Here is a 13509-nt window from a genome sequence, read left to right as displayed (position 1 = left end):
ACAATCTTCGTTCGGTCAGAAAGGAAAATCATCATCGGTGATCGTGAAGAACTCCAAAACAAGATTGAAACAGCTTTGTCAAAAGCAACACAGAATCAAGAAGAACAGAGTTGAGAAGACATATGATGGCCATTGGCCGTGGAGACATAGGTCCTCTCATCATTTGGTTCTCTTCCTCGGGGATTGTGAAGAATTCCGTAAACTCCCACCTACAGAATCCTCCGCAATTGCATACTCTTTATCTTTTTATGCGAGGGCTTGGCCTTTGATCAGACCTGCATTCAAGGCAAGCTCTTCATAGCTGAATCCTTTAAGAGGAGACAGAGGAGGAGAGTCATCAGGATGATGCATTATATCCGGATCTGGAGGAGGAAGGTCCACCACGTCCTTGGCCCAAGCAGGAAGAGGAAGTCCAAACTTTGCAAACACTTCGGGATGACAATTTATGTGGTGGGGAGTCATATTAAAATAAGGATTTCTCCTTAGTATCGATTCCCATTTCTCTTTCTAACTGTCCCGATATGCCTGCAAGTTATAAGCGTTCAACATGTCAACAAAAGGCTTACTCTGCAAATATTTAAAGATGCAAGCCCTGTGAACATTAGTCGGAAGGGACTCGGGCAAATGGGTAACAACTTGCCTTTGTGGCGTTGATACAGCTCCAGACCCTTTCACCCTACTGAAAGGTTTTCAACTTCCCGCTCCAGCTTTCGGATTTTCTCCCTGGCACCGTCCAAATTCGAACGAAGTTGCTCATTTTTAGAATTCTTCACTCGGGCAACCTCCCAAGCATTATTCCCAAGATGAGCAATTTCAACATCCTTGGCTTTGGATTCTTCCCGAAGCCTGGAAAGCTCATCACTCAGTCTACTGAGTCTAAAAGCTGCTTCCACTTGATTGTGGAAATTACTAGCAAGGCTCTTGCAACAACTCAAGAGTTAGTCAAGAGAAAAAAATCTTCAGAATGAAAGGCAATGAAGAGAAACTTACATCACTAGGGACTTTATAAAATCCCTATCCGGGACAGTAGAGAAAGCTTCGCTCTCAGCAGGCATCTAGACAGAAGTGCACCATTCTAGTGCCTTGTCAAAATTGCCTATCACCATGTCAGACCTCTTCAGTGACCAGGAAGGTTGGAACGCATCATTATTTAACTGAGGGCGCTTCCTAGAAGCAGTACCCTCGGCCTCCTCGAAAACCTCCACAATTGAAGGATTGGAGGAGGATGCCAAACAAGCACTGGAATCAGGTTTGGAAGCCTTAACGATGACCGGAGGAACCATATCTTCCTTAGAAGACCGAACGGTCTTCATCATGGAAGAAGACTCCAGCGAAGCGCTAGCAGAGGTTTCGGCAGTGCGAACGGCTACATCCTCCTTGGAAGACCGAACGATATCCATTAACGAAGGAGACGCGGTAAAAGCACCAGCGGAAGCTGTGGGAATCTGAACTTAGAAGATTCACCAACAGCAATCTCCCCACGTTTAGAAGATTCACCAACAGCAATCTCCTCGCATGGAACCACCTTCGTCGGCATTGGAGCATTCTTGAAAGATTTCACCCTAATATTATCCAAGTTAACTCTTGGAAGCACTACAAAGGAAAAGAAAGCATCGTCAGTACGAGAGATAAACCAAAAATAAAGCAGAAAAGGGAAAACCCTAGATTTCCGAAGAACAGACACAGCAAGGAATATCCAATAAGGAACTTCCGGAATGAGTAAACCCCAAGTATACTACTATGGAGATTACTCAAGGGGAAGAAGAAGAAGAAGTTCATGCTAAAACTGAATAACAGGGGGGAAACTCACTTGTTCAGGTTCTGATCGAGGTATCACCAGAGGATAAGAGTACAGAAGCAGCAAAGGCAAAACACTACTTTGCAAACAATGAAGACAAGAACGACTTGCAAATAGCAAGGACAAAGACGAAGCTCCCTTGAGGAACTTAAATAGCCTCAGGGAGTGACGCGATGGTTGAAAACCCAAGTAAATCAAGGGTTAAAACGAAAGGGACGTTTTGAATTCCGAAAAATGCAGGATCAACGGTCAGGAGATAGTGGCGCTTCAAATTCGAAACTTAAAGGCTGTCCTAAGTTTCCACGTGGAGCAACGTGCATCTGATACGAGGACGCTGCCAAATACCAACTGTCGCACCAGTATTAAATAAAAGAGTATTCCCAATTTCTTGGGAAGAACAATTTGTACGCGAATACGAGGAAATGTTTGGGCTTCGTCATAAAGAGGGAGCAGTCGGGGGAGAAATGTGGCAACCGTCATAAAAGGTTCGGTAAGAACCAAATCAACGCTCCCGAACGTATCCCTCTGATGTCCCGAGCGTCATTTTCAATTAAGGTACAAGTTTATCTACATGATAGCTTATCTCACTCTTAAAACGTCTTTTACGTAAGGGAACAGAGAAAATTCTTTGAGTGCACTATGAGAAAGTATTATTAGGGCTTTATGGCAATCATTGAAAGAGCTCGAGAAGAAGGAGGCAAATGTCTATTTCATTATCAATAGGCCATGGGGGCCAACCCTTACAAAAAAAAAAAAAACAACAGGAGATAGCTTCTAGCTTCCTATTGTTCTTTAACAATTTCGGCCGAAGGATCCTGAGGCAGGCTTTGGAGGCTCTTCGGGAAGAGGCGGCAAATCATTAAGATACTTCTCGATATCTGGATCCGCTGGAATAGGTTCATCTTCCTCCCAAACTCAATCTGGAAAAGGTAGCTCAAGCTTCTCAAAGACTTCCTTGTGGCAAACACTCCGGAAGGGAGTTGTGTCAAAGGAAGGGTCAGCTTCAATAATAGCTTTCAAGACATCATTCTGCCCAGCTCGGTAAGCTTGGAGGTTGAATGGAGTCATTAGAATGCTGAAGGGAACGCTATTCAGATACTTTCGAATGTAGTCTCTTCGGAGATCTTGTGAAAGATGTTCAGGTTTGCTGGGAACTGCCCTCTCCTTCAGAAGCCCATTCTCTAGGGCTTGAAGCTCGAGTCTGTCAGTACTCTCAGTAGCAAGCTTTTTCTTCTTCTTAGCCTCGCGTTCGGCAGCAGCAACATGACTGGTCGACAAGTCAAGTTCTTTTTTCAAAGAGTTGATGACCTTGTCATTCTCCTCCTTTGACTCTTCGGCTACTTTCTTCAACCAGTCCACCTCAGAATTGGCCTTTGCCATATTCTCTTCACAAGTCTACAGTAAGGAGCCGCTAAGACCAACTCGGCTCAAAGCCTCCATGTGTTGGTAGAAGCTCAGCACGGCATTCCTGAGAAGGCAGGCGAATTATCAAAAATCCCAGGAGAGATTACAAAACAAGTAGCAAAAGACCAAGAGAAATAATACCTTGTGGAGAGACGAATGAGAGAGTCGTCAAGTAGGGTTTCAAAGGCTTGACGGTCGGCAGGCATGAGGCCGAGAGAGCTTCACTCGGCAGCCTTCTCATGGTCTTGTGTGACCCGGTCTGTCACCACCAAGGACCATTGAGGAACAAAGACCTCCTCAAAATCTTTGTTCTTTTTGGATTTCTTCGGGGCAGAAGCATTGACCAAGTCATGCTTCCTTTTGGTTCGAACGGGAGAGGGGACTTCGACCTCTTCCACCATCAGTCTTTTTCCTCTCCCCGAAGCCTCAACTATTGGCTTCAAGTTTCTTATACCCTTATAAGAAGGGTCTGGAGGAGGCACGGAGGCCACATGGTGTGAAACCCAGCCCTAACCTTGACCCGGAAACTTTGTTATTTGTAGGTCCAGTGACCCGAAGTAAAGCAAGAAGTCAGCTTTGGGCCATCCCAGTGGAGGACTTGGTGTCTGGCTTTGAATCCATGAGTGTTGATGACAATGTGCTATTTATGGAAATTGAATCTTGATGGAGATCGGATTAGTTGATGGACTTGGAGTGTTCTCTATCATGGTTTGAAGGCATTTCTACCTATTAGGTAAGTCACTTGGTGTGTGTGCAAAACCCCTTTAGGTTTGGATTTGATCTGAGCCTTCAATTCCCTGTTTTGAACTTGCTGAACTAATTGGTCGACTAAACCAGTCGACCAATCCACTCGACCAACGGGTTCTGTCTTTGGTAATTAGGTCTTGCTTGCTCTATTTAAGTCCAATCTCGAGTCTACTTCGTATTTTCTGCCTACAAACTCTTTGGAACGACCCAAAGACCTCTGCAAGTCATCTCCCTTGCGTCCTTGGTGTTTATCTTGACGGATCTTCGTCAAAACTCGTGTTTTTACACAAAAAGGTATGTTTACACTCTCTTCTTCTTCATCATCCTTGTTTTCTTTCCTTTTTGAGTTGAGACAGTAGAGGAGATGCTGCATTCTCTGTTGCAAACATCTCTAAACTTATCTCTCATGATCTTCCTAAGGATTAAAGGCTAAAGCAATGTCCGTAATCATGATCATTGCAAGCTTTTGAAGGAATCATGATCTAAATCATGATCTCGTCTTCGTTTATCTTTGATTTAAATTCTGATGTTTTTAGATCTATTATATTGATCATATTAGTAGTCAATCGCTGTGTTTTCTTTACATAATCCATGATCTATCAATCTCTAGTTGTTTCTCCTCTATCATACCATGCTTTCTTCAAGAATCATGACTGATACATCTATGGTAAGTTTTGTTTCCTTATTTAGATTCATGTTCTTAGATCTATTTTCTTGAAGATCTAAGTATGCCTTCCATGATATCTTTATCAAAATCAATGATTCATTCTCCTATTGTTCTTGTCTATGATTTGTATCTTGAATTCTTCAAGAACCATGATTAATCTAATTATGGTAACTTGTTGTTTCCTAATTTGTAACTTGAAAACTTGATTCGATTAGTGTTTTGAGGTCCTCTATATGTTAGGATACTACCAATGTAGTTTACCCCTTGTTTAGTACCCTTTTGAACCACCAAATTCGGTTCTTTAGTCTTAAAACTCTGATTTTGTAGGCCACTGTCTCCGTTGGTCGACTGATTGGTCGACTGGGACAATAGACCAATCCAATCGACCAATGAGTACAGCAACTCCAGATTTGGTCTGTTTTGGATGTTTTGATATCTTTTCTTTTAGGGATCTTTCCTAATATGTTGTATACACTTGTCTAGGACCTTCTTCTCAAGTTTGTCAAGATCTTACTTGATTTCTTAAGATTCCTTTGCAAGTTATAAAAGGTAAGGATGGTTACTTCCTTAAAAACATAAATTGCATATCTTAGTTTCTATATTTGAATCTTGTTAATTTATTTCTTTAATTAGATTCTTATAATGTTATACTACTGTGGTACTGTCTTGATATCAGTAGCATTACTTGTTTATATTAAATTGACTCATGTATGATTTACTTACCAGTTATACACAAGTTGAATGTAATTATTGATTTCTTTCCATATATGAAGTTACCATATATGTGATGTTATGGATTGATGCTTGTGTATGCTTAAGTATGGTTTGGAAAGGAGAGGTGTTCCTTTTGACACTTCTGTCATAGGACTACTACGGGAATATTATGGGATGTTTCCGGAGATGCCCTTTGGACACCTTCCTAAACTGTTGGATGACATATTTAGGACTGTCTAGTAGTGTTTGGCTAGGATGTCCCGTTATGTTAGACCCTAATCGGAGGGGTATTGAGACCGAACGACCCGTGGTAGCAATGGGGATTCATGGGCCCTCAAGACCGGTAACCAACCCTTGAGAGGACAGGAATCACATTGTGGGGACCATTTATTGGTAGGGTTGCATATGGTTAGACTTGGGCTCACGGGCGCTTAAGACCGGTAACCAACCCGTGAGAGGACGTGAGAGCTTCCCATTTACCATATGTGGATAACCAATAGGGTTGATGAGTTCATAGTCAGGGACTATGAGGACTCTAGTGTGAAGGATACCGGAAAGGATCGCTAGGGGCGAGGAATGGACGTATCTGGATCTGACTTGATGTAGCTGAGTAGAAGACTTGCATTTGGCTAGGCTTTAACCCTGACATGCGCCGGTACTTAGACCAATGGTGATGTGAGAGAGTGGTGACCTATACCCCAGCCATGGAATATCCTGAGGGATGAAGGACCCATTACCAACTGATGATGAGTGAATGAGACTTTCCTAAAGAAGTACGGTGCTATGACTTAAAGCATGTCTGTCATTAGAGACCAGCATACATAGAGTTAGATTCATACATTCATTGTTTGTCTCATACCATATTGCATTTATGTTTGTTTTATAATCCTGCCATTTATGTTATTATGGATTTAACTGCCTTACTGAGTTTCTTTGAAACTCATTCCTTTTGTACAATGTTTTTAGACTTCTCTACAGGTTCTGAGTATCATGGCTGCTCGTATGAAGAAGTGCAAGGAGAAGAGGCATATCTTCAGGAAAGTGATTGCGGTTACGACAGTTACACTGAAGATTCCGCGAGTGGTTATGCTCCGTACGATGCTTAGTCCGACCATAGAGTGGAAGCGCCCTTGTGCCATTTATGAGATTTATACTTATAGGGATATTGTCTATAAGATTGAGAACAATTTAGTTACCTATTGTACCTGCTATTGGGATTAGATTTCATTCTGTTTCTTCTCTTTTAGAACTACATTTCCGCTGGTTGTAGAGTGGGATTTCGCCTCACTTTACTTATTTGATTTAGACACTCTGATTTATATATGATTCATTCTTTCCTTATTTGGATCTATGGTTTATCTTTTGCACATCGATTATTATTGTTCATGATTATGTTATTGTTTATGTGGGAGGTTGATTACTCGATACCTGATCTTCGGGCTGTGGATCACACTCTCGGGTATGCCAATTAGGGTACCGGCTGGGAGGATGTGACACATGGTCTGCAGTCAATGCTCGAGGAGATCGTTGCTCTGCAGTCACAACGACCTTGGCAGCCTTCACCCGAAGTTTGTCTTGATTAATTCTTGGAGGCACTGAAAAGAAGGACTAAAGTCAAAAAGTTGAATAAGGTTGCAGTACACTCAAGAAAGATGAAATGTGACAGTTAGAAAGCTCACATCGAGCCAGCCCCCAGTATTGAAGAATGGGGGCATATTCCATCTCATAACCATGTATCTCTTGATACCATGGAATTGACTTGATCTTCCTGAAAGTTGCTCTGTCTTCCTTGGATAGTGGAGAGACCCGGTTGCCCTCAGAATATGAAGTGTATAGTTTCCAGGTGGTCGGAAAGTTAAGGTCTGATTGAGGCGCTCGGCAGATGAAATACTGCTTACGCCACCCTTATGATTGGAAGGGTAGGTTTCCCTGGCAAGAATGCTGCCCGACCAGTCAAGCTCAACTTTGTTGCACTTGGAAAGAACAACCCATCCAGGAGGGTGGGAAAAAGACAAGACATGAAAATGTACAAAAAGAGGAAGAGGTGTGCGCCAAGTTCGAAACATAAACCCAGAAAGTCGACGATGAGATGCCAGCTATTGGGAAGGAGCATGCCAGGACAAATCTCCCAGTGATTTAGAATGGCAGAAAACAAAGTATTGAAAAAAGGAAAGCAATCTCCGCTTTCCAAAGTACCTATAAACAGGGAAAATTCGCTAGGAAGGATTGAATTAACCCTCTCATCAAGAGTGGGGGCTCTAAGGTGGTATGAAGAGGGAAAGTCGAAGCGTTCGATGGCCGAAGGAAGTTTCTCCTCAGTAAAGGAGGAGGGAACAAAACCCGGTTCATCGGTCAACTTGATAGGTTGTTTGGACTGCCCAAAGGGTTCGGCAGTCGCCTTTGGAGTTCTAGATGGTCCAGACTCAGGAAGCGTAGAAGGAGCCTCAACACTTTCTTCTGCTCTTTTCTATTGGCTAACTGCTTCGAAGTCATGCCAAATAGCAGTTAAGGTTTTCTTGTCACTAACTGACTGCTCAGGAGGGACAGAAGCAAAGGCCTCATCACCAAAGTCGCCCTTATCGACGCTATGTTCAGAAGGAATTTCAGAAGAAATCCTACCGCCTTCCATTATTGTAAAGGTCGGGTTGTGGTTTTTAACAAAAAAAGAAAAACGGAGACAGATGTAAAGGTTACAAAAGAGTCAGTAGACTTACTGAATCATTGAAGTAGAATGCTTAAAAGTGAGAAGATCGTTAGAGCGCGAAGAAGACGATGAAGTTTCAAAATTCCAGACAAAGAGAATGAAACCTACGAAGACAACGAACCGCTTTTAAGCACTCACATGGATGATCGAGGACGTGTATGATCGAGATGGATTCAACATCAACGATAGTGATTTGAAAACGGTTTGAAAGTTTGAACTCACGAATCAAAAACAGGTGTTCAGAAATCATCGTTTTGATTTCGTGAGAGATGATGATTTCAGTTGCAGGGGACACGTGGCGTCACCCCCACAAAAAATGAAAATATTTACGATGCTTGAGGAAAAAGGGATACAACTGCATTAAAATGTGATACGACATTTAATAAGCTGAGGATTATGCAAAGCCCTTGTTCGACATCTTACCAAGTTCAAAACCAAGCCCTCGGAATTGCCTGAAGGCATGGTCTTGGGGGCTCATGATACGGAGAAAATATAATCGAATCGGGTTCATCCTTGGTTTGACCCTCAACTCCGGTTAGGATGAAAAGAATTGACTCACTTTTGAGCTGGCCGGGGTCAAAAGGTAGCTTGTGGAGGAAGTAAACTAACTCAGTCAACAGATACGCCTGAATCCGTTATAATCGGAATGGACTAATCATCAAGGAGACGGTTAGCAACATTTGCGCAAGATACCGATCGTTATCATATGGATAACTACCATATAACGATCATATTATCGAAGGAGTTATCTATTAGCCAAACCTCAAACGGATCTATTCTTTAAGATCTGATGACGGCTATACGAAGAAGGCTCAAATACATCCAACGAAGGAGATTCGAAGGTACACACTATATAAGACATCACCTACTCACAAGGTAGGAAGGGAGATAGAAATACATACAATTTGAATCGTATTCTCATCATTCATTCTTTAGCTCTGTGCTCAAGCAGAGCCGTTTATGATCAGTTCATCAACCGACTTAGCCTTTGGAGGTGGACTCCCGACCCCAGCAGTTGGGCCACATTTGACGTTCTTTTTTGCAGGTCATCTACAGGAGATCTAAGGGCTGAGCAGATTTTAGACGCATCAGCTGCAAATTAAGGCATTACTGTCTACTTATTCCAATTCAATCTTAACCAGTAGGGATTGTATAAGAGATATGGGAGGATGCATTGGGTTAACCTCGATTCAAATTCTCTGACTAAGTTGATTGTAGCTCACTGCTTTTGAGTGAATTGATTTTATATATACATACATGTTGTATGTTCTTTTTTTTTTTTTTTTTTTTTAATTCTTTTAATACAATTGATCTTTTACCCCCAAAAAAAAAATTCTTGGCATCAGGTCATTGTGTTAAGAGTTCCATTGGATTAGGCCAAGGTGTCCAAGGGCAGAGCTGCCCTTGGACCAAGCTTCGGCCTGTGCCCCCGTTTGCCCTTTTTTTTAAATTTCCCCTTTGACCCTTTGTATTTTGTATTTTTCTTAAATCATCTTGCCTCTTTTCATGTGTGAAATATGTGCGCTTGCTTGCCCCCTTGTTGAAGAAAAAATTTTAAAGATAAAAAAAATGGATAGAAAATCTATTGAGCTCCCCCAATATTAAATCCTAGACCTATCGATGATTTTTTCCGACAACTGCAACAATACTTCCAGTAATATGGTTGGGTCGATGTTGTCTTTGGACAATAGATATCTTTGAATCACTTTCTATTAAAAGGTAACTAGGCGAGGTTACATGCAACTGCTTTGCTGGACCAACTTGTTTTAGATCTTAGCAGTATAAATAATCTTGGTTATCATCTTTATAAAAGATAATTAAAGTTGAAGAAACAAACAAAATGAAGTCTTCTTTGGCTTTCTTATTTGTTCTCACTTTATTTCTTGCCGTAGTTGATGCTGATATCGTCAATACAACATGTCAGAAAGCTGCTCAAGGTGACAAGAATATTAATTATGGCTTCTGTTTTGCAGCTCTTGGAAAAAATCGCAAGAGCCATAGTGCAAGTCTTCAAGGATTAGGGTTTATCTCCTTCAGTTTAACGAAAAAGAATGCCACGAAGATTGGTTCACAGATTGATAAGCTTTTGAATGGTGGAGGATTCAGTTTGGATGTCAAAGCAAGGTTACAGGATTGTAAAACGTAGTACTCTGATGCGAAATCTAAAATAGATGAAGCAGTCACTGCATTCAAATCTAAGGATTATAGCTCAGCGAATATCAAAATGAGTTCTGTGTTAGATGCATCTTCAAATTGTGAAGATGGGTTTAAGGAGAAGCCTGGTTTGAAATCACCATTGTCGGTAGAGAATGCTGCTTTCAAACAACTATCTGCAATTGCACTAAGTATTACCAACTTTTTGCTTCGGGGAACTTTCCTAGTTTGAATCCTATTTCAATGTGATATTTAGTTAAGTTGATTATTTTTTTATTTATTTTTTACATAATTAATATAATGCAATTGTATATGATTTATCCTTTAATAAATTGATCTATTTTTTCTTCTTCTTCTGGTTATGAGGTTTATTTAGGTCAGCTAGCACGAACCTCCATTACATCATCAGGGTAGTTTTTAAATGTTTTTTTTTTTTTGGGTACAAAGGCGCTTTTTATATATAGGGATAGGGATATTACATATGCCGCCGGTAGGAGTTGAACCCATGACCTCTCCACTGAGAAGCGGGTTCCTAACCATCCTACTACTCCTCCATTGCCGGTTTTTAAATGTACCACTATGAAGAATTGAGCCCTGACATCTTCACTAAAAGACACTGGTCGTTGTCAAAGGGCCAACTCTTTCATAGTATTCATCCAGTTTTCTTTCACGTAATGTAAAAGGAATTATCCTCATCATGCATGTATAGCCATTTGTATTGTAGGATTGACATGCAAAAGTATAGTATATTGTTTATATGACTTTTTAGCATAGGAGTCCGATCACACAATCACATCACAGGAGAAGAAGAGATAATATATAACTCATTTTTTTAGGTGAATTAGAGGTTAAACTTTTGAAAGGGAAGTAAGAGTAAATAAAGATCCACTACAAGAAAACGGTCCTATAGCGGCGTTTCCATAAGTCTAAACTTTCCCGGCACTTAAAAAATGCCGCAAAAAACACCGGCAAAGGCACCATCGTATTGTTACAGTGACACTAAATGCAAATGCCGGTGATGGTGACTTATGACGACACGTTTATCGGCATTTAGGAAACGCTATTATAGTGTTCTATTTGCCGGCATTTATACAAAACGCTGCCATTTATCATGTTTGTGGCATTTAACAAATGCCGTAGAAAGTGCCATTGTATTCCCGGCGTTTTTTTGGAAACACTGTTATTAGTACTTTGCGGCGTTTTAAAAACGCCACTGTAGATAGAACATTAAGTGCCATTATATTCCTGGCATTTTTTTTGAAACGTTGTTATTAGTTTTTTGCGGTGTTTTAGAAACGCCGCTGTACGCAAAAGCTTTATTGCAGCAATTTTGAAATGCCGCTGTTAGTAGTGTTCTATGTGTTTTTTGCGGCATTTTAAAAATGCCGCCATTAATAGTGGTTTTGCAGCATTTTTGAAACACCGACGTAGACATAAGAATTCATTTTATTTTCTGATAGTTCTTATAAACGTCGTCATATGTCACTTATGTTGGCATTTATAAAACGCTGGGATAAATTTTATTAATAAAAAAAAAATTGTTCCAGGAAGCCATATTCTAATGCTGGACCAAAAACCATACCATTGGATTATCTAATAAAGAAAACTCACTATAATCAATCCTCCCTCCATCCAATCAAAGAATTACAAATGGTAGTTATAAGACTAATCAAAATGTGGGGATAGGGATAAAAAAATAAAAAATAAAAAAATAAAAAGTATCAAATAGAAACTCAATAAACTCATGATATAAAACCATAGAGTTTAGTATCTCAGCATCAATGGGTTCATCTCCCAAATCAATAACATCCATATTTTCTCTGATACATTGTAGGGCAGCTTCAGTACACAGAGCAGCAAGATCAAATGTCTTGAGAGATTGGTCTAATTGGCTTGGAAGCTGAATCCAAAGCAACTTCAGGGTTTTCCATCAAACCAGCAAGAATAACAAGTATCTGCATATACCAAGTCTCCGAGCAAAGCATCACAGCAGATGAAAGCCTCTGGCAACTCAGAAAAAGCTTGCACTGTAAACCCTTTCCATGTGTTCTTACATCTCTCACTCGTCATAATATATACAAACTGAACTACCACAATCAACCGCCATGAAAAACTTTACACCAACGAAGCCCCTAAAATCCCCACCCTGTAAACTGCAAGCCAACTCAGTAAGAGATGCAGAGCTAGTGTTGCAGTGGATATGTAAACACTAGGAGTAACTATGCTGCTCTGTGCTTGCAGGAACTTCTGGATAGGGAAATTGGCTGCATAAGCGAATATCTATGGAATTAATCCATAGACGAAAACCGCTGCAGCAGATGCAATCATGGGAAATTGAACCTATAAGGATCAAGATAGGCTTGGAGAAAATGTAAATCATCATGAGAGGAATCCCAGTTGCCAGGAGAAGACTTGTTGATTTTTGCATGTAGATTCCCAACATTTCATACTTCGAAGCTCCATACGCTTGTCGACATAATGTCTCCACTGCACTTCCCATTCCTAGCTGTTCCAATCAACACTTATTATGCAGTTTTTTCTATCTATAAGAAACAGAGAACTCAGAAATTTGTGTGAATTTATACATATATACCATGAGGCCATAGGTGAGGACATGAATTCCTGTGTTGCCAAGTGAAGTAGCAGCAAGTTCAAGGTTGCCAAGATGGCGTGAGGTGATCTGGGTAGACATGGACATGAAATAGTTAACCATGTAAACAGCCACAATAGGGACAGCAAGGTGGAAGAGGAGTTTCAGTTCGATTGAAGTGGCCAATTGGAGACGCTTCAACTGTGGTAGTTGTGTGTCACTGAATAGTCTCTCTAATTGATCACTTGGTTGATGACTAGGCTTTGATGATGTTCTTGGTATTGATGGTAGTGGCGATTTTGGTAGAGATTTATTGCTTTCTAAATTAAGGAGAGGTTGATGTATTTCTTCTTGATCTTGTTGGTGAACACCTTCCATGTTGGAGGAGACGATTTCTATTCAGAGAAGGAAATTTGAAGAATAAAAAGATTCAAACATGAACCTTATGTGAGTCAACGGCTTATAACAGCAGACACCATTTATAGAAAGACAGAAGGAACTGAAGAGGTGTAAAGCAGAATTGCGAAAATCTGATGTCTTGAGCGAGAGTGGCCTAATTGGCTTGGAAGTTGAACCTTGGTTGGGTGAATTCAGGAATCAGGCCTTTACAAATTTAAGATAAGATTTAGTTTGATGGGTATGTTATGCAGAACATGGGAAAACAAAAGGTGTGTACTAGAATATGATGGAGACAAGTCTAATCTGAAAACCAGATTGGAGAGGGAAGTAGC

General features: G+C 40.7%; 2 pseudogenes; one reads left to right on the top strand and one right to left on the bottom strand.

The window, feature by feature from the left end:
• Positions 1–7624: 7624 nt before the first annotated feature.
• Positions 7625–10420, top strand: LOC148998657 (putative invertase inhibitor pseudogene; annotated as a pseudogene).
• A 1630-nt stretch (positions 10421–12050) lies between these two features.
• LOC148998656 (protein DETOXIFICATION 40 pseudogene) lies at positions 12051–13156 on the bottom strand (annotated as a pseudogene).
• Positions 13157–13509: the final 353 nt, after the last annotated feature.

This window comes from Hakea prostrata, unplaced genomic scaffold (genome assembly GCF_041222555.1).
Source record: "Hakea prostrata isolate BN-2017 unplaced genomic scaffold, UWA_Hpros_2 contig_201, whole genome shotgun sequence".
NCBI classification, from domain to species: Eukaryota; Viridiplantae; Streptophyta; class Magnoliopsida; order Proteales; family Proteaceae; genus Hakea; species Hakea prostrata.
Note: the sequence above shows the minus strand (reverse complement) of the source record. Positions and strands in the feature narration are given on the sequence as shown.